This window comes from Canis lupus, chromosome 28, assembly GCF_048164855.1.
Source record: "Canis lupus baileyi chromosome 28, mCanLup2.hap1, whole genome shotgun sequence".
Taxonomy (NCBI): Eukaryota; Metazoa; Chordata; class Mammalia; order Carnivora; family Canidae; genus Canis; species Canis lupus.
Window position 1 is genome coordinate 27,075,116 of NC_132865.1, and position 21,246 is coordinate 27,096,361.

Here is a 21,246-nt window from a genome sequence, read left to right on the forward strand (position 1 = left end):
GTGGAATCAGAAAAGACCCCGAATAGCCAGGGGAATTTTAAAAAAGAAAACCATATCTGGGGGCATCACAATGCCAGATTTCAGGTTGTACTACAAAGCTGTGGTCATCAAGACAGTGTGGTACTGGCACAAAAACAGACACATAGATCAGTGGAACAGAATAGAGAATCCAGAAGTGGACCCTGAACTTTATGGGCAACTAATATTCGATAAAGGAGGAAAGACTATCCATTGGAAGAAAGGCAGTCTCTTCAATAAATGGTGCTGGGAAAATTGGACATCCACATGCAGAAGAATGAAACTAGACCACTCTCTTTCACCATACACGAAGATAAACTCAAAATGGATGAAAGATCTAAATGTGAGACAAGATTCCATCAAAATCCTAGAGGAGAACACAGGCAACACCCTTTTTGAACTCGGCCATAGTAACTTCTTGCAAGATACATCCACGAAGGCAAAAGAAACAAAAGCAAAAATGAACTATTGGGACTTCATCAAGATAAGAAGCTTTTGCACAGCAAAGGATACAGTCAACAAAACTCAAAGACAACCTACAGAATGGGAGAAGATATTTGCAAATGACGTATCAGATAAAGGGCTAGTTTCCAAGATCTATAAAGAACTTATTAAACTCAACACCAAAGAAACAAACAATCCAATCATGAAATGGGCAAAAGACATGAAGAGAAATCTCACAGAGGAAGACATAGACATGGCCAACATGCACATGAGAAAATGCTCTGCATCACTTGCCATCAGGGAAATACAAATCAAAACCACAATGAGATACCACCTCACACCAGTGAGAATGGGGAAAATTAACAAGGCAGGAAACCACAAATGTTGGAGAGGATGCGGAGAAAAGGGAACCCTCCTACACTGTTGGTGGGAATGTGAACTGGTGCAGCCACTCTGGAAAACTGTGTGGAGGTTCCTCAAACAGTTAAAAATATACCTGCCCTACGACCCAGCAATTGCACTGTTGGGGATTTACCCCAAAGATACAAATGCAATGAAACGCCGGGACACCTGCACCCCGATGTTTATAGCAGCAATGTCCACGATAGCCAAACTGTGGAAGGAGCCTCGGTGTCCAACGAAAGATGAATGGATAAAGAAGATGTGGTTTATGTATACAATGGAATATTACTCAGCCATTAGAAATGACAAATACCCACCATTTGCTTCAACGTGGATGGAACTGGAGGGTATTATGCTGAGTGAAGTAAGTCAGTCGGAGAAGGACAAACATTATATGTTCTCATTCATTTGGGGAATATAAATAATAGTGAAAGGGAATATAAGGGAAGGGAGAAGAAATGTGTGGGAAATATCAGAAAGGGAGACAGAACGTAAAGACTGCTAACTCTGGGAAACGAACTAGGGGTGGTAGAAGGGGAGGAGGGCGGGGGTGGGAGTGAATGGGTGACGGGCACTGGGGGTTATTCTGTATGTTAGTAAATTGAACACCAATAAAAAATAAATTAAAAAAAATAAAAATAAAAAAAATTTCATCAACTATTTACTTCTAAACCTTTCCAAGATTGGAAATAATATAAGGTAATAGTTTTATCTGGACCAAAAAAATTAAAGATATCCCCAAGCCGGGAGACTTAGAATCCCAGCAGAAATAGGTTTATCTGCAAAATGAATAGAGCTTTTTTTCTGGATTTCAGTTACCATGCTAGGTAACGAACTACCCCCAATTTAGTGATATGAAACAGCCATTTTACTTTGCCCTCTGATTCTGTTGGTCAGAGGATGGCTTACCTCTGCTGTACAGTATCATGATGTCTGAGGGCTTAGTTCTGAGGACAGGAATGGCTGTAGGCAGGAATCACCTGGAGGTGTGTTCACTTGTTCGCTTTCATGTCTGGGTCTACTCTGAGGTCCCTCTCAGGCTAGGTTCAGCTGTGATGGTTGATCAGAGTACCTACACATGTCTCCTTTATGTCGCATGGGCTTCTTTCAAGCATGGCATGGCAACCCAAGGGAAAGGGTGAAAGACACCCCCCCCCCATCTCTTAATGATAGGAATGTCAAAAAAATTGTAGCCATTAAACAAAAAAATCTCCATTCTGTCAGAACTTTTCAATGGAAATATAAGACCTTGGACTACAGATATCTAGAGCAACCATTCTACCACTCAAATGGAAGTATTAGGACCACTTTATAGTTGCTCTAAAAATAGGAGCCTCCAGGTCTGTATTTCTTAGAGGGAAATTTCACAATCCTCAGAGTTCAAGAGAAACTTTTAAATATTTTACAAACCATTTATCAAAATTTTGCCTGATTCGGGCAGATGAAATTCAATAACATCTACCCTGATTGCTTTCCCACCTAATTGCACTGCACAAATCTATTTTCTCTCTCAATATTGATCATAGCATTAAATCTATTCTAATAATAGTATTTTTCCTGAGACAGAAGTTGCTAGAACTTCAACCTCCTTTGGTTTCTCCTTTCCTCGTTTATTTCCTCTTTTCTATTATCTTAGATACATATTCATTGACAGCATCAACATCCCCCAACTTACTTTTAAAGGTCTAAAGCACTTCTTACGCTCTTCTGTCTTCTCTTTATATCTTCTTTTTTTTTCTTGTCTTGCTCTCCTTATTATAAAACAATGATTCTACATCATTTATCCTCTACCACCATTAAATATATGCCACCTTATGCCTGGGCCAATTTTTAGCAGTGTGTTCTCCCCAGGATTTCTCTCATTTATTAGAGTGAAACCAGGGAGGCATTTGGGAAGCAAATGATGGGACTGATGACCTCCCAGAAGCTTTCCTAGCCCTGTGAGTCAAGAGTCATAGGAAGGTTGTAAAACACTCAAAAAAGTAATAGCCTACCCTTTTACAGAGATGTTTATTAAGGAGTAAATTATCTTTATCCCCAAGTCATTTTGTAATAGTTCTTAAGAGCATCATTTTCAGAGAAACAAAGTGAAATTGCAGTTAACTAAATGCTAGCATCTGTTTAATTGTTTCAAATCTACAAAATGGGGCAATTTGTAAAAATTCTCTGCCATGATGTACTGTTTATAAATCCCTGCAGCTGTAATCATAATTTATTAATTAATTCTCTCATTTATTTGTTTTTTGGCAAACATTTATTAAATACTCATTAATTCACCAAGCGCTGTAGGTAGGTAGTGGGCTACAAAGAGAAAATAATTAAGGGGACTTTTGTGAAACAATTTTACTTGAATATAAAATAAAACTACTTAAATAAAGTAGCTTTTGAAGTCCTCCCTTAATACATGTTGGGCATTAGGCTTAGTGCTTTGATACTGAGAATGAGATAAATGTATCAGAGTTTAACCAGAGAAACAGACCAATAAGAGATATACATGAAGAGATTTATTGTGAAATGTTGGCTCACATAATGTGGTGTTTCGCTAAGCAAGTCCAAAATTCAGAGAACAGGCTATCAGAAAGGCAAGCTGGAACCCTTAGGAATGGGCTATAGTTACTGTCATAGGCAGAAACTTCTTCAGAGAAGCCTCAGCTCTGTTCTTAAGACCTTTCAATTGAGTGAGTCAGGCCCATACAGATTACGCAGGCTAACTTTTCTTATTAAAGTCAACTGATTATGGGCATTAAGGAGGGCACGTGATATGATGAGCACTGGGTGTTATATGTTGGCAAATTGAATTTAAGTTTAAAAAAACAATAAAATAAAATAATAAAAATAAACAACTAGAAAAAATAAAATAAAATCAACTGATTATGGACTTTAATTGTGTCTACGAAACACTTTCATAGCAACACCCAGATTGATATTTGATTGGATAACTAGGGACTGTAACCTACCCAAATTGACATTTAAAACATTTTATCCCCTGTCAGCATGGCATCCTACACAGGTTTTTAAGCTATACTTCATCTCCAAATAAAGACAATAACAAAGACATACTTCTGCCTAACATAATACAACTGTCCCTTGTCCAATCGAAAATGTGGTAACCCGGGATCCCTGGGTGGCGCAGCGGTTTGGCGCCTGCCTTTGGCCCAGGGCGCGATCCTGGAGACCCGGGATCGAATCCCACATCGGGCTCCCTGTGCATGGAGACTGCTTCTCCCTCTGCCCCTCTCTGTGTCTCTGCCCCTCTCTCTCTCTCTCTGTGTGACTATCATGAATAAATAAATTAAAAAAAAAAAAGAAGAAAATGTGGTAACCCATCACTGAGAAGAGGATGTGAAGTGATTTACTCTTCTTTAATATCCTGTAACTTAAACACTGTGACATAAGGTTAACTGTTCTTAATACATCTTAGATGATAAGGGGATAAGAGAAGAAAAAAATATTTAGCATATATATATATATCTAAGCATATATGCTCAAATATATTATAACAAAGTAAGGAAGAGATATTCTTAACTCTTATAGTTCTTATATCCACAACTGGCCAGATAGTTGTAGCTAGTATTTATAATTACTTTCTTCTATTACCCATTACATATTCCCTTTGCCTTTAGGAAGCACCTCAGCTGGCTATGTTTTTTTGCCTGGTGAGGTGACCCAGACATTCATTCTTCTGAACGCTCTGCGTCATTATTAGTTCTGCCTCAACTGAATTGTTTCCTTTGACTTTAATGATAGAACATAGATAGTAGTACTAAGGGACACCTTAAGGAATCTCCTATATTCCAGACACAGTCTTCCTTACCTCTGCTGTGTAGTAATAACCCAATTTTTCCTTGCTAATCAGGAGTAGTCATCCAAATCAGTACAGTAACCTCCTTCTTGGTCCATCCATTCAAAGGCATGAATAGCCCAAAGTAGCAAGGTGGCAGTCTCAGTCTTCAGTTCAATAGAATCATTGTTTTATCTCCTAGTGGAAGCATTCTTTCCTGTGGAACTCAGGCCTTTAGACAACCAGAGCCTGAAGTTGTGGTGACAGGAAGCAAAAATTTTGCTGGTGGATCAATGGGATTAGTAGGCAAGCAACTCCCATTTCCACCCCTTGATTCTTAGACCCATGAAATCCTGGCTATGGGAGAACCAGCACCAGGTATTGGACACTGATTTAGAGCATATATGGCCTCCTGGGGAACCTTGCCCTAGCCCTGCAACATTTTTCTACTTTGGTGGCTCTATACCTAGGTCTGTAAGCTCGTTGAAGTCTGAGAATTGACTGAGGAGCCATAACTCTGTTTTGGTGATTCAAGTTAGATTTTTGTGCACTATACCCAAAACTCTTCATTTATATGTTAGAAATTAGTAGGCTGTCAACTATATATTTTTCAGGAGCACCTTGATCAACTAGTCAACACCATAAGTCTGTGCAAGTCAGACTATTCTGCACACCTTGCCTGTCATGATTAAGTACCACTACCTGGCCCCTGCCATCCTGGGATCCCATCATCTCCACTGCATTTCAGGTTCTTATTTCCAGTAGAATTTCCCACCTTAATTTCTGTCCTGTAGAAAAGAATGACCATAGACTTCCTCGAGAATTCTGGGGTTCTTGCCTCCAAATTTATTTCTCAGTCGTGATGAAAGGTATGTCTTCTCGATGCTCTCATGGTGGGTATGCACGATTTACATGATGAATCTGCTCTAAGTCCCCTTCCACATGCCTCCTTTTTAAAAATCTTACATCGTTATTTACTTCACTTTTGTCAAAAGGCATAAGAGCCAAAGGAAGTTATTGTCATTTTCCCTGGAAAATTTTGGGAGTAGGATTATTTGATCTCCAGTCAGATAAAATTATGGAATGACTCGAACCTCCTTTAATACGGAATCTTGTTACAATTCAAGAGAAGCAGAAGAAGAAGCAAAATAGTTGGGGAAAGGGAGGATATATTTGTTTTTCCTTTATCTTAATCACATGCTTTATTTTTCTACTTATATTTTTTCCTATAGAAGCAATTTTCTGGATAGTGAACTATCTCATTTAAGAATTATGATTAGGTTCTTGATTGTCCCTGATTTCAGTTAATCTGATCTCTTACTTTTAAAGGTAGGTGGGCTCTGTTTATGCTTCTGACCCTGATGTAGGAGCTCATTATGTCCTTTTGGCACATCCATAAGTGTGATATAAAGGGATTTTTTTAGATTTAAATTGAATGCTAGAAAAAAGGGTTAAACTGATACAGACAAAAAGCTATCCATGAATAGCTTTGCACTGTAAAATTGGGCCTATTTTATTTATTTGGATTCACAACTATATTCACTTGGAGTTATACAATAAAAAGTTGCAATTTAATTTTAAATAATTTAAACTTTCTCACAGAATTTGTTTTTAAAATCAGAAATTGTATCTTAAGCTCTAAATATATTAATTTATAGAACTCTCTTTCTGCTTACAAGACTGGAGTGTATACCACACTGCATAAAATGCTTTATCTTCCCATGTAGCTAACAAATAAAGACCACCTAGTTGCTTTCAGTCTGCACCAACAATGCATCTGAAACAAATTACAATATTTTCCTGCTTAAATAACAAAATGGTATTTACAATAAGTGGGATTTCATCACTTTCTTACATTATTGAAATGTATTAATACTAGCAGATGGAAATTCACTAGGTGCTGAAATAATTATATATCACATATTATATTATTCTCCTCATTAGCAAATAGCCCCATGGAAACATAGCCCTTCGCACTAAGACCATTTCTTTGAAATTGGTCTTGTCCTGGATATTATCCCAGTGTTTTTTCACTACTTTTTAACATTTTCCATGACTTTAAGCACATACCTTTTTAAAATTTTGTTCAGCTTTTCTTATTGTCCATGATGGAAAGATTGGTTTAAATTCCCTAGTCTCCCATTACAAGAAGACATTTTCTAATTCATTTTTATATTAATTAACCTCTGTCACTTTCCCCAATACACTTGTTGAAAATTTAATCCTTTCTCATTGGTCTTTGGTAATTTATCTATATTATAATATAATATCGTAGATATGTTTATTAAAATTTATATATTTGTCACATATTTCTTCATTGTGCATTAGCTTGGCAGTTTGGTACAGTGCGTTAAACACAAAAATTTCTGCAGCCAGATTGCCAAGCTTCAAGTCTCAGAGCTACCACTTACTAACTGTGTGATAGAGCATTTTACTGATTAGCACTATGCCTCCATTTTCTTATCTCGAAAATGACTACAATTGTACCTATACCAGAAGACTACTTAGAGGTTCAAATGAGTAAAATAATAAAAGCCTTTGGAAAAAATGCCTGGTACATAATAAGCTCTCTCTAGTCTTACATGTTTTTATTTTTGTCTCTTTTAGATTGTGAAATAAAGTTCATTATTTCTTGAACATGAACTAAATACAAGGTGCTTTTAATATATTGTTGTCTAATCACACAGGGTAGACACAGTTATTTCATTTTTCTTGGGGGTCTACAGATCTAGTAATCTGCCAAAATACAGAACTATTAAGCAAATTAAATGACAGAGCTGGGAATCAAACTCAGTACAGTCTTCCTTCAAAATAAAGTTTTAAAGGTTCCACAAAACTTAGCAAAAGACCGATTGCTCTGTAGCCATGATAATAAGTAGCTACCGGAATGTATTTTAAGCCTGTTCAATTAATCAGTGACAACTCAATTCAGTGAACATGCTTTTTTGCAAGTCAGTCAATGCAGTATCAATCTCTTGCTTCTGTAATTTACTTAAGTAGAGATAGTCTACAAAACCACTGGCTGCTAATCAGTCAACAGCTACACATGAATAACTCTACTTCTACTGATAATTTCAATCCACTTAGGCTTCTGAAAGTCCACTGGTCCCCAGATTCTATGCTTCTCCAAAACCCAAATAAGATTAGCATTCCGCTCAGAGAGAATGTACCTGACCAACATTGCTCTCTCACTATAGTAAGCAATAAGCTCAGTTTTGTTTATTTGAGGTGTTAAGTGACAGTCTCATTCTTTAACAATTCAGAAAGTGCCACTGACATAATTTTGAAAACCCCTGCATGGCAATGTTCCATGCAACTCTTACTGGGGCCCTTTTGCCCAAACTCCACTCATCCTTCGTAGCTGCTGTCATGGTTGGGAATTCAGCAATGATTTGAATTTTGACGAATTTCATTGAGCTCTTGTTTATGAATTAGTTGTGTTATCCTAGGGCTTGTAAAGATCTTTGTATAAGGCCATTAGACTTAGTTTTTCAATAAGGTAATTAGGTCTCATTTTTCTTTAGTCAGTTCTTTGATTGGAAGAGCACCATTTGGTACAAAGTAACTAGACTTTTTTGGGGGAGTTATACCATTTGAAAAATATATTTTCCATTAAACTGCTTATTCTGCTGCTGCTTCTTTGCTTTTGTTTATATATGCAAAGTTTTCTTCCAAGTGTTTTTGTTTTGTTCTGGAACGTGTTTTCATATGTATAAGAGAGTGGAATGAGGCATCTGTCTGATAAGACCCCAATCCAATCCAAGTAGGTCCTCAGTTTAAAGGTCCACTAAACCTGCAACAAATCTGTGGAAAAGAGAGTAGCTAAGCTACATAGGTCCCCTACAAAGCTGTGATGTGTGTACACCTTGTCCTGTCAATTTTTGAAAGAGAGTCATTTTCTTTAGTCTGTAGTCCTTTATCAACCACATAGTTCCTTCCTCACCTTTTCTTGGTCTGTGGGCCTGAGTTATCACTAATAAGCACATTTTGTTGATGAGCTATCAGCATTCCTCTTCCTAGTTTGTCATGAACCTGTTGATGTCAAACTCTCAAACTTCTCCTAGAAAAACTTCTACTTTCCACATTAAGGAGTGTTGTAGACCCAACTGTTGCATTTAATTTTTTAATGTAAAAAATTGACTTGAAATAACAATATCAAAATAACATTTGATATTTGGAATTTCAAAATCAGTAAATTAATATGTTTAAGAGGAGTTCTTAACCTAAGCCAACAGTCAGCTTTTACGACTGATTTACTAGACCTTCTAAACAAAGTCTGAACTTCGAGACAGTCTTTCTCAAACACTTTGAAACCTTCTGAAACTTATCTTCCTTGCATCCCTCTCTCTAGCAAGCTTTACCTAACCCTTCGATTTAAGTTACCTTTTCTTCAGGGTTTTCTAAGGAAAGAACACTCACATTGTGAACATGATTGACAAAATGAGTGCAGATCTATAGAAACTGAATCAAAACCTTCTCTAGAGTTAACGCCTATAATTAAGGCATTTCCTAAACCTCAAAAGGACAGGCAATATATCCTATAGCATACAGGACTTTACTAGATACTTGTTATTCTGAACCGAAGATCTATACCAATTAATGTTAATTGTTAATCTGTGAGTTACAAATATTTAAGAGAAACAGAGTGGGGAAAAAAGGAGGCTTAAAGAATACTGTTGTGTAAAACTTAAAAGACAAAATTAGGAAAACAAACAAACAAAGGAGGAAATTCCCTAAGCCTTTCTTTTAATGAAAAGATTAAACTAAGATTCAAAAATTGAAAGTAAATAAAGGTAAAGAATATATTTAAGAAAACTTTCAAGTTGTAGTCTGGATTAGACCCAAGTACTTAGAAAGGGACCCTCGCCCTCTATTTTTGTAAATGTTCTCAAATCTAAATTAGTGAATTTAATAAGAAAAAATAAAGTGTGAAATTGCCAACTTAGAATATATCCAATAAGTGGCTAGGCTTTTCTAGATAACCTTAAAAATGAGCAAGCTATAAATCAATCCAGTTAATGGTTCTCTAGGTAAAACAATCCAAATGGTTACCTTCTGTTTTTTAAAATTTTAGAATTTATAGAACAGTATGCATGCAGATATTCCAAGCAGAAGGTCCATTGCAGAAACCAGTGTTTGATATTGGCTAATAAATAAAAGGAAACTACTTAAATCTAACCACTAATGCCACTCCATGGAGTACATTACAAACATTTCCATCTTTCTCTTAAACTCCTAGGAAGTATTATAATTACCTATGCAATAATACAGCTTTCTTATTTACATGAGTTTCATCAATTTCATTACTATAGAACACTGGAGCCTTCAAAGTAAAGTCTCAAAGTTGTCTGAAAAAAAGAGAAGCAAAAAAAAAAAAAAAAAAAGAGAGAGAGAGAGAGAGAGAAGCAAATTGATGTGTAATAAGCATAAAATACTTTTTAAGAGAAAAATATTATCTTAAAGTATAAATGACTGCTTGTGCCAGATGGTGGAAAAGATAATAAAAGACAAATCTGAACATGTATAGTAAAGTGTAGAAGACTTATGGGAAAACAAACTTTAATTTACCTTAGTTGGTTTGAATTACTCCAGTAGTTAAAATTTCTAACAATTCTATGACATAATGTGAGATGGACATTTGAGATTATTATCAAACGAATACTTACTCTTTGCAATACAACACCTACCAATTTAAAAGGTGGAATCTGTCTCCAAACAAAATGTTCTGAAGTATCTATACATAATATGACTATAGAATATGAACCTTAATATATTTTCATCATGTGTGATTCAAGAAATTAACAAAGAAATAGTTATGATCCCTGAATCTCTATGGGTAAAAGACATCATAGGACAAAAGCAGGTTAATTGCATGAGTTTTAAAGAATTCAAATCGATTCCTCCTGGCTTTTATATGCTTTTTTTTTTGTACCAACATAAAAAGTTTAAGTCATGCTCTAGGTAATTTACTCAATAACATGGTACACATCAAAGAATCCTCAACTATGAAGCCCATCCTTAATTCTTTAGCCATTACGCAGGCCCCTTGCCTCAGGATAAATGTATCCAAGATCTATAAAGAACTTTTAAAACTCAACAGCAAAGAAACAAACAATCCAATCATGAAATGGGCAAAAGACATGAACAGAAATCTCACAGAGGAAGACATAGACATGGTCAATAAGCACATGAGAAAATGCTCCGCATCACTTGCCATCAGGGAAATACAAATCAAAACCACAATGAGATACCACCTCACACCAGTGAGAATGGGGAAAATTAACAAGACAGGAAACAACAAATGTTGGAGAGGATGTGGAGAAAGGGGAACCCTCTTGCACTGTTGGTGGGAATGTGAACTGATGCAGCCACTCTGGAAAACTGTGAGGAGGTTCCTCCAAGAGTTAAAAATAGACCTGCCCTACGACCCAGCAATTGCACTGTTGGGGATTTACCCCAAAGATACAGATGCAATGAAATGCCGGGACACCTGCACCCCGATGTCTATAGCAGCAATGGCCACAATAGCCAAACTGTGGAAGGAGCCTCGGTGTCCATCGAAAGATGAATGGATAAAGAAGATGTGGTCTGTGTATACAATGGAATATTACTCAGCCATTAGAAACGACAAATACCCGCCATTTGCTTCGGCATGGATAGAACTGGAGGGTATTACGCTGAGTGAAATAAGTCAATCGGAGAAGGACAAACATTATATGGTCTCATCCATTTGGGGAATATAAAAAAAAGTGAAAGAGAATAAAGGGGAAAGGAGAAAAAATGAGTGGGAAATATCAGAGAGGGAGACAGAACATGAGAGACTCCTAACTCTGGGAAATGAACAAGGGGTGGTGGAAAGGAAGGTGGGCGGGGGGTGGGGGTGACTGGATGACAGGCACTGAGGGGGGCACTTGATGGGATGAGCACTGGGTATTATACTGTATGTTGGCAAATTGAACTCCAATAAAAAAAATACAGGTATAACTAAATTAGTGAAAGTCCATTTAGAACTTATACTAGGCCTTCAAATCTAGTATAGAAAATTCTTATTGCTATTGGAAACCTTTTTATAGATGTTGATTAACTAATTATGAGTTATTGTTACCCTCTCCTGCATTATTATCTAATGGTAGAACACTTTTAATCCAGAACCCCCCAAAACCCTTTCTTAATTAAGAAGAATCTATATTTCTTTAATTCAAGAACTGTTCATGTTCAAAGTAGAATTTTTGGATACAACAACACCAAATTATGACTTGATGGGTCTTTTATTTATAATCAAAGATGGAAAATATTAAGCTTGATTTTTAAGTAGTCTGATTTGTCTTGTAAATTTTAATTCCTTACCAGAAGCCAACTTGTTCAAATGTCTGACCTATCTGGACTTGTCCAATGGCATATGAAATTAATAAAATAAAAGAGTAAATGTAAAACTAGTAACTGGTATATTTTAAAATAATCTGGGACACCTGGATGGCTCAGTGGTTGAGGGTCTGCCTTCGGCTCAGGGTGTGATCCCGGGGTCCTGGGATTGAGCCCCACATCGGGCTCCCTATGAGGAGCCTGCTTCTCCCTCTGCCTGTGTCTCTGCCTCTCTCTCTCTGTCTCTCATGAATACATAAATAAAATCTTTTTAAAAAATAATCCCTTATTTTAAAATGCAGGAGAAAAAAAAATGGTCTTTAAAAATTTCCTTGGGTACTTTTAAATAACAAACAAGTCTATTAATGAGTAATGAATACATGTCATGATGCTACCTAAAATATTTGCTGTAAAAAGTGACTTATCAGGGGACACCTAGGTGGCTCAATCAGTTAAGCTTCTGCCTTATGATCTGGGAGTCCTGGGATCGAGTCCCACGTTGGGTTCCCTGTTCAGCAGGGAACCTGCTTCTCACTCTCCCTCTGCTGCTCCTCCTGCTTGTGCTCCCTCTGCCTCTCTCTCTCTCAAATAAATATTTTTTTTAAAGTGACTTATAGGAACAAGATGGTGGTAATAGTTGCACAACTCAATACATCTACTGAAAACAGTTGAATTGTATATTTAAAATAGATGAGTTTTATGTGAATTATATACCTCAGTAAAGCTGTTTTTTTTAAAGTAAAGACAAAATATGTACTATAGAAAGTAATTTGCTGTACTCTAGATCTCTTAAATACTTAAAAAATGCTATTTAATTGCTTTAGAAATACTATGTAAATACTTTAAAAATACCGTGTAAATACATTAATAACTATAAGCCAAACAAAATGTTTTGAGTGAAGTCTCTGTACAGGGCTTTATTTAAAACAACAATGAAAATAATGAGTCTATGGAGAAGTTGAAGAATTATTCCATCACACATACACAGAATGTGGGCTGCCGAATTCTGAAAAGACACTCTAGAAATGATCAGGTTGTATTATCTATGAGAATAAAATATGGCAAAATCTGAATGGCCATCAAAACCTCAAATACACACTTAAAAACAATCTTCCATGAAACACATCAGGTAAGGACAAATTTGCTACACTATTAAACACTGGGATCACTTTGCAGGATAGCAGGGGATATAGCCTGTTTGTTTGTTATATCTGTAGCCAAATTAATCTGGAAAAGCTGTATAGGTAGGTACTGACTGGGCCCATGCTTAAAGCACTCATTAGATACCTCCAAATAGATTTTACACAGTTGCTTTTCTCTTTGAGTTCTAAATATGTACTAATAGTAGTAGTAGGCTTGTTTTTTTTCTGAATGAATCCAAGCTCCTTTTGTTGAAAACCGTGACACTCGCCATAGCTAAAATGCTATTGGCTTTTGTGTTTCCTACTTAGATATTCTAATGTGTGGTCCATTTCGATGGGACACATCTAATGTGAAACATGAAATAGCTATGGTTATTCTTGTATATAACCGATGCAAGTCTTTCCTCCTTACTCAGAAATATGTCTCCGCTACTCTCGATCCTCTGGAAAATGAAAGGAATTTAGCAGATATGGGAGTCACAGCCATTACAGAACCTAAACAGAAGTTCTCCAGAGTCTGAGGAAGTAGAAGATCCTCAGAGGTTGATAGCTGACTCAACCTCAGAACAAACTGATGGTCACATGAAGTAGACAGCTTCCACCCAAGACCATTAGAATAAGATTCTTCTATCTATCACACTCATCTTGCATACTCTTGTTTACTATTATTCTATTATTTTTGTTATACTTCTTTACTAGTTTAAAGTTACTGTGTTTCTGGGTTAGTCTACCATATTCCCCTTACTGATAACCAAGATTGGCTTAAGGGTAGGCTTTAGGTAAAACGTCTTTTCATTAACATGGCTCTTGTTAGGCCAGGAGTTGGCAAATGTTTTCTGTAAAGGGAGAACAGGAAGTATTTTGGGCATTTTGAGTCACATATAGCCTCTGTCATATATTTTTCTGCTTTTAAATACTCTTTTAAAAATGTAAAAACCATTCTTAGTTTGTGGTCTGGATTTGGCCTGCAGGCCATGTTTTGTCGACCCTATGGGTTAAGTTATTCCAGAGATGTGACTACACAATACCACTGAGGGAATATATCTCTTTATGGACAACCAAAAAAGTTAAGAAACTTTCCCTCCACTCCCTTATTTATTATTTTTTTTGAAAGATTCCTAGTATTAGTGACACCATCCTTAGAAATCAAACAATTTGAGGTGGTCATCAAAAATTTATTCCCTCATATTGGATAACATAGTAAACTGACCAGTTTAAATTCCTTAACTAAAGTAGTCATGTGTAACAAAATATTCGTAGATTCTCTTTTGGCCAACTAGGAATAATCTGTACTATTGCTGCCTGAATTAACACTACTCATATGAAAAAAAAATTCTGTAGCTAAGCTGAAGAAAAGATAATCTGGTTATTTTATATATACATGGAGTTGTTGGGACTAGTCTCCCCCCCTTTTAAATATAAAACTTCTACTTATTTGTCTATGTTCAATGCCTGTTACATAGAATATTAAATGCTTCTAGGCATTGTCTTGACAGATGATTCTACAAATGATTCAAGCAAAAGTAAAATAAAATTGCACTCATCAACTCTCAAACCAAAACCAGGTATCTATAAACAAAGATTTATGTTTAAGAAGAATTCTTCACCTGTAGTGAAGACCTGACTAGTCATTGATAATCTCTCATGCAGTTTTGCCCGAATGAAGACCAGGAGGGAAGCAAAATAAAACAGTTCCTGCAAACTTAGGAAAAGATTATTTTGTAATCACAGCAATAAGTAGTCACCAAAATCAGTTTGAAAGCTGTTTAGTCAATCAATACCAACTTACATTAGTGAATAGACTTGTGCAATCCACCCTATAAATATATATAAATATATCTATTTAAGATATTTTGATATATTGATTGTGACAATAACCCTTAATCACTTGTTTCTTGATTTGATTTCTTTCTTGAGAATGTAAAAGTTCCCTAAATTTATTTTCATAGAAATAAAAATTTTCCTCATAGGTTATGAGGCAATTTGGCTCATCTCCCCCCTAACCCTTCACAAGCTTTTAAAATTTCATCTGGAATTATAGTCCATCACATTATTGTACAATTTAATACATCTTACTTTGGAAACTGACGTTTGTACTTTTGTTGTGTTATATATTTACAATAGCTATTTATAATTCATAGTGTACATTTAATTCTTTTACCTCTTACATAATCTGACTTGCCATTCTTGATTGATAGACATCTTTTGGATATGCAGGTGTATTTTTTCTTCTTGGTTGTCTGAGAGGGGTTCATTTTCTAAGTCCTTCTTTTACTGGGCATGTCCACATTGTTTCTGCACATGTGATAACTTGGCTTGATATCTAATTTTTTTTATCAAAATTTTGCTTCTATTTGTGTTGAGAAGAAGTCTGAGGAGACCTTTATTTTGGTTCTTTTATAAATTGCTCAACACGATGCTCTCAGGATTCCTCCTTGTTCAAGAAAAAGGAAGTAAGGCAGCAAGGAGAGAGACACATGGTTGTCCACCACAGGGGGTGTGCTGGACTGAATGAGGAGCATGCAAAAGATAGGGGCATTCCTGGGGACTCTGGCAGGTTGCTGCCTCATAGGATGTGGGTACAAACTAGGTATTTCAGCATCACAGCGAGTCAGTGGCACAGTTTGGGCAAGCAGCTTCTGCAAAGCATGAATGGAAATCAAGGGTTCCCACAAGTCCTTGGAGCTGGGTTGAGGGGCAGTGTAACTGAGCTGAGGCCTTGAGGCCTTCCTTCACAATGGGTGAGGGGAAGTGCGGAAGAGATTGGCTCTAGCAGCAGGCTGGGGAATTTGGGAGATTCTATGATGGAGGTGAGATCCAGGTGGCCAGAGAGAACCAAGGGTTTTGTGCATTCTTTGGCCTCTAACGTCAGCCACAGTACCAGGAGGGTAAAAGCAACCAAGCAGACAAAGGCTATCGCTCCAGAACTTGAAGAAATGATGGGAAACAAGTGGATCCCCAAAACCCTTCTCAGCTCTGAGAACAGAGGAAGCAGGTTGAGGTAGCAGGTGGAGGGATGGGCAGGGGAGGAATCTGAAAAGAATTTGTTGCAAAGTAACTGAATTAAACCTAAAAGACTGTTTAACTTAGTGAATCAGGTTCAGGTTTTCATCAGATTGGACTAGATTTACTATGCAGAGAATTATAAGAAAAGGGAGTTAACTTTAAAGAAATACATGAGCTCTATCTTTGTAAAAACAACATCAAAAGGCAAGTTTTGCTATATTCGGAGTGTGCTTGCTTCATTCGCTTTTCGGGGGATCAGATTGCTCTTTGGTTTTTTTTTGTTTTGTTTTGTTTTTTTGTTTTGTTTTGTTTTGTTTTCAGATTGCTCTTTGGTTTGTAAATTCTTCCAATGAAATATGCAACCTGTAAATATCTATGATGGTCATTCCTGGGCCGATTTTTGATACCCTTTCTCTGGTAGTTCTCTGTCCTTTAGGGCAACTGTCTTCTCTCAGAGGTTCCTTTTTATTTCATTATTTTCTTCTATATTCTGGGTGAAGCTCCTGTATTTGTCTTCCCTGACTAATCCTGCTTCTGCTCCCTTTATCTTTCACAGGAATTACCCCGAGAAACATTTCCCAACTTTACCTCAGCATGTGCATCTGAACATCTAGCCATTCATTAGCAACAATTTATATTTCACTACATTCACGTCATGTGTCCATTCTCTAATTTTCATTTCTTTGCTGAAGTATTTTAGAACAAATCCCAGGCATTATGTCATTTCATCTCTTTGTACTTTGTTACACATCTCTTAAAAATATGAAAAATATATTCTACGTTCATAATGTACACATAACGTTATTTCTTGACGTTGTCTAATACCTACTACATAATCACATTTTTCCAGTTATCTAAAAACTTTATGAAACAAAGTCTATATGTTATATTTTTATGTATCCTAAGTCTTTTTCTGCTACTACATATATATATATACATATATGTGTATATATATGTCTCTAAAATATATTTTAGAGACAGAAAGAGAAAGTGTGAGTGCAAGTGGGAGAAGGGGCAGAGGGAGACCGAGAGAGAGGATACTCAAGTGAATTCCCCACTGAGCATGGATCCTGGCTCACAGATAGATTCCAGGACCCTGAGATCATGACCTGAGCTGAAATCAAGAGTCTGCTGCCCAATCAACTGAGCCTCTCAGGCACCCCTCTGCTATTATCCTTTAAAATCTTCATTCATATTTCAGCCAGCTCACTTAAAATCTGTTTTTCATGACATGTTTTTCATTTACATTTTTTGTGTGTTTTTTTTCTACATGGTTCTTATTTTTCTGTAGTTTTTGGAGGACATTAATCAGATTTCTTCTAAAATTTTTATCTTTTTAAAAAGAAAATAATCAGAAATATGATTCTCTTAACCTTCTGAGCAATGATTCCTTTGACTTAAGTCTCTACAAAGTGTATAATTTTTCTTTTCTGTTTATACATATTGAAAGAAGTGCTTTATTTATTCCTTGAGTTTCCAACAGAGTGGAATAATCTAAATTCCTTTTCTAGAAACCTGTGCTAGAAGATTTTCCCTCCCAGGTGTTAACCTAAAGTTCCAAGCTGGTGGAATTTACAATGGCTAGTTGGCATTCTTCTAATGCAAGTCTTTTGGATTGAGTTGGATCTTCTGACTCAGCTGCAGAGACATGTCAAAATGGTTTCCCCCAACACCTTCCAAATGAATTGTTCTGCTTGATTCAGAGGCAAGAGCATGTGCTGGTCTTCAGTCCAGGACCATGTTGATAAAGTCATCTTAATCAGCATTGCAATTAGTGCACATTCCACCTGGACTTTGACATATCATCTTCTCTTGTAGGTAGTGTCTGATGCAATTGCCAGTTTTTGACTTTTTTGATATCTTCATGGGCATTTTAATGGGAAGTTGAGCAGAAATGTTTCAGGCATGGTTCCATTTTAACCTGGTTGTCTATAAATACCACCATTACCCTTTATTTGCCAGATTCTGCCAGAGGATAGGAAAGTCATATAATAAATGAAACACACAATTTAGAAGGAAAAGCTATATACATTTGTATTTGGGAGGAAAAAGATAATACAAAGGAAAGAAAGAATATGATAGAAATAGGATCTGTTGCCTTCTCCATTACCTCTCATGAGAGAGGAGGAAAAAGCAAAATGTAAATAGACATCCAGAAAGGACTGTATCAGACATACGTTTGAAACACATGCCAAGAATTCATCAAATATTTAGATTTGAAAAGTGTGCCTGGTTATAAACAGATTAATTCACACTGAAACTATATATCTAATTTAGGCGGCAATTACGTATCTCTAATTAGCTGGCGATTTCTGAAATGCCTCATGATAGTGCTTGTCAATGGACAAGTCTTTCTCTGAAAGTGAGTGTGTTTTCTGAGCACATGATTGTGCTCAGTTCCCTGTTTTCTTAAGCAAAAGAAGAGACTTTTTAAAAAAATTTTTAAAGATTTTATTTATTTATTCATGAGAGACACAGAGAGAGAGGCAGAGAAAGAAGCAGAGAGAGAAGCAGGCTCCAGGTAGGGAGCCCGATGTGGGACTCGATCCCAGGACTCCAGGATCACACCCAGGACTGAAGACAGACGCTCAACCGCTGAGCCACCCAGGCGTCCCAAGAAGAGACTTTTTAAAAGAAAATTATATTCTAGGTAGTTAACATACAGTGCAAAACTGGTTTCTGGAGTAGAATTTAGTGATTCAGCACCCATTAAGTGCCTTTCTTATATGTGCAAATTTTCATGGAAATACTTGTATCCACAATATATTACTATTTATAACTTTTTATTTTATTAATTTTCAAAATGTTAAGACAGGATTTAAGGAAGATACATATTTTACTGTTACCACTTTTTTTCTCTTTTAAATATGGTTTTTTGTTTTCAGAACTGATAAATGTTAAAGTTCCTGAAGTCTTTCTTATAGACAGTTTCTCTTTCTCTCTTTCTTTGCGTTTTTGGGCAATGGCTTCAAAGTCTTTAACTATTTGCTTCATACTTCTCTTAAGCTCCTGATTTTTTATTTTGAGAATTCCCAGTTGTGATTTCTCTTCTGTATTGCTTTTCACACAATGTAAAACATCCATTTGTTTCCCTGCATCATTTGCCAGAATTAAATCCCTGTGCCTTTCCCTTTCTAAATAAAATTAAAATTTGAAATAAAGTGCCCTTCATTATCACTTACTTATCATTGCTAATTATGAAATTAAAAAGGTAATTTTAGGGAATGATACTGCTGAAACATTTGTAGTTCTTTCTACTTTTTTGACCAGTACCAACATTGGTTGATAAATTCAGTTACAGAATTTATAGATTTACAGCTGCAAAATATGTCTTTTATTTTAAAAGGAATGGAGAATTGTGATGATGGAAGTTTTATATGTCAAATGAAAATGCAGATTATGTGCTCATACTCTTGTGTACACAGTGACATCTGCTGAAGGAGGTCCATATATATATTTAACAGATGATTATTCCTGAGCTACTTTATATTCATTTGATATCATGGCTTGGCCAGTTATCTAACATAATGGCTGGAACGCAGGCCCTAAAAAATTTAGAATGGAGTTCTCTAAATAATTGCCCCCGATTAAAATAAATATACATTTTCTAGGACCTCATTATTGCACATACTCAAATACATTGCAGGATAGTTGCCTTGAATTGACTTGGTGAGTATTTATTAGCGCTTTGTTAAAATTATATACATGTAAAATTCTTTAATATCCATTACTATGATTTTAAGTTTTCCTGATTTTGCTTGGTCATTTGACATTCTGAAACATAAACTTTATTGTTTAAAAGTCTAGTGTCTTTTCTTGGGAGAAGAATTTACTTTATTTTTCTAAATAAACTTTTTGAGGTAAATAAACTGCAGATTCACATGCAGTTGTAAGAAATACTACAGCGAGATCATATGTAGTCTTTACCCAGTTTCCCCCAATGGGAACACTTGCAAAACTATAATATAAAACAACCAGGATATTGACATTTATGCAGTCAAGATACAGAATACAGAATACAGAATAATTTCATCACCACAAGATTCCACGTGTTGCTTTTTTTTAGCCACATCCATTTATTGTTCACTCTCTCCTTAACTGGGTCACCACTAATCTGTTGATGTCTATAGGTTTGTCATTTGAAGAATGTTATATAAATGGAATCATATAGTTTGTAATTAAGACTGGCTTTTTTCATTTAGCTTAATTCTCTGGAGATTCATCCAGGTTGTTGTGTCTATCAATAGTCCATTCCTTTCTGCTGCTCCGCAGTTTTTCATGATTGTAGATAAACTGCAGTTGGTTTAGCCATTCACTTGCTAAAGTTTATCTGGATTATTTGCAGTTTTTGGCTATCAGGAATAAAATTGCTATAAACATTCATGTGTAGGTTTTTGTGTGAACATAAGTCTTCAACTTTTTTGGAATATCCAGAATTGTAGTTGCTGGGTCATAAGGTAGCTACATGCTTCACTTCTTAAAGAAATTGCCAAACTGTTTCCTAGAATGGCTATGTTCCCTCCAGCAATGTTTCTTCAGACTTCCGTATCCTTTCTAGCGTTTGGTATTGTCACTGTTTCTTCTGATGAGTGTATAGTAATATTTCACTGTGGTTTTAATTTTGAATATCTTTTTATGTGCTAATTTTCCATTTGTATAACGTCTTTGGTGAAATGTCTCTTCAGGGAGTGGCCTACTTTGGGCTTATGTTATTTGAGTTTTTTTACTGTTGAGTTTTGAGAGTTTTGAATATATTCTAGGTATTAGTCTTTTGTTGGACATGTGGTTTGCAAATATTTTCTGCTATATCTTGCTTGTCTTTTCATTCTATTAACAGGATGTTTCACAGAATACAAGTTTTTAATTTTAGTGAAGTCCGGTTTATCATGTTTTCCTTTTATGGATTATGCTTTGGTGTCAATCTATAAACTCTTTGTCTAGTTCCAAATCTCAAAGATTTTTTCCAATATTAGTTTCTTTAAAGATTTATGACTTTATGTTATACATTAAATTCAAGATCCACCGTGAATTAATTTTTATATAAGGTTGAAGTTATTTATTTTTTAACTTGGTATTCATTTGCTTACTACC